We start from the raw sequence: 1,853 nt of genomic DNA, 5'->3' as shown, positions 1-1,853 counted from the left end.
TGAGGCCCTGGGTTCAATTCCCCAGCACCACATAAGCAAAAAGAAAAAAGCTGGAAGTGGCACTGTGGCTCAAGTGGTAGAGCGCTAGCCTTGAACTGAAGAGCTGAGGGATAGCGCCCTGGCCCAGAGTTCAGGCCCCAAGACTGGCTCCCCCACCCCCCCAAAAAAAAGATAGATAAAAGGCCCAGGCCCTGGAGGTTTAAGCCTGTGATCATAGTTACTCCGGAGGCTGAGATCTCAGAATTGCCGTCCCAAGCCAGCCAAGACGAGAAAGTTTGCAAGGCTCTTATCTTCAGTTAATCACAGAAAAAACCAGAAGTGGTGACGTAGTTCTAGTGGTAGAACACTAGCCTTGAGCAAAAGAAGCTAGGGACTGCGCTCAGGCCCACAGTTCAAGGTCCAGGACCAACAAAAAGAAAAAAAAAAGATAAAAGGGTTGAGAGAGTAGGGACAAGAAGATAGCGAGGGCTGGGACAGTAGTTCAAATAGTAGAGTGCTTGTCTAGCAAGCTTGAAGCCGGAGTCCGGTCCCAGTAACACACAAATACATGCATGCAGAAAAGATAAAGTACGAAAAGCCCATTTTGCAAGCTCAAAAACCCAAACAGGAAAAACACATAAAATTATCCTTTTTACCCTGAAGAGGTCACCAAAAGAAGATTCTGCTCTCTACATGTTAGAGGCTTGAGCTATGGTACCTAGCATGTATTCTTTTTTATAAAGCTTTTTTTTTTTTTTTCCTTCAGCCGTGGGGCTCAGACTCTGGGCCTGGGCGCTGTCCCTCAGCTCTTCAGCTCAATGTTAGCGCTTACCACTTGAGCTACGCACCACTTCTGGTTTTCTGGTGGTTTATTGGAGATAAGAGTTTCACGGATTTTCCTGCCCAGGCTGGCTTTGAACCGTGACCCTCAGATTTCAGCCTCCTGAGTAGCTAGGATTACAGGCGTGAGCCACTGGCACCTGGCTAACAATTTTTTTTTAAAGGAAGTACTGGGGTTTGAACTCAGGCAGGGCTTTATGCCTGCTAGGTTCATGTAATAATAGGGCTGGATGGATGGCTCCTATTTTTTACTGGTTACTTTTTAGGACAGGTCTTACTTCCCAAGCTTGTGCTTGAGCCAAGATGTGTGTAATTTAGGCTTCCCTGTCATCAGCGACATCACATTTTTATGCCACTGCATCTTGCTTCACTCTGGGGAGATAGAGTCCCTGGACTTTTCTCACCAGGCTGGCCTACTATTGAAATCCCCCAAAAATCTGCCTCCCAAAATAGCTTGGGGTGACAGGCTAACCATGTCATTGCACCTAGCTGGAGGCTGAGAAAGGTTCTTGTGAACTTTTCTACCTGAACTATTCTTACTTTCCTTCCTGCCTTGTGGCTAATCCTCAATCAATAAGCCTCAGTATAAATATCATACAAACAAGGTATGTTGAGAGCTCAGCAAATATAAGGCCTGGGATTGTCCCTAGGCTACAATTTTTCATATGACCTCTAGGTGTCACGCTTGGACTCAATTTAACCAAATGTTGGCTGGCAACTCAAAAGAGGTCAAGCTGGGCACAGATGGGTGTCATCTATAATCCTAGCTACTCAGGAGGCTGAGATATAAGGATCTGTTTGAAGCCAGCATGGGCAGGAAAGTCTTTGAATCTCTTATCTTGAAATAAATACCCAAAAGCCAAAAATGAGCAAAAAGCCTTGAACAAAAAAGCTCAGGGTGTCGGGCGCTGGTGGCTCACGCCTGTAATCCTAGCTACTGAGGAGGCTGAAATCTGAGGATCGCGGTTCAAAGCCAGCCCGGGCAGGAAAGACCGTGAGACTCCTATCTCCAATAAACCACCAGGAAACCGGAA

This window comes from Dipodomys ordii, unplaced genomic scaffold (genome assembly GCF_000151885.1).
Source record: "Dipodomys ordii isolate 6190 unplaced genomic scaffold, Dord_2.0 Scaffold33, whole genome shotgun sequence".
NCBI lineage: Eukaryota > Metazoa > Chordata > Mammalia > Rodentia > Heteromyidae > Dipodomys > Dipodomys ordii.
This window is presented reverse-complemented; position numbering follows the sequence as displayed.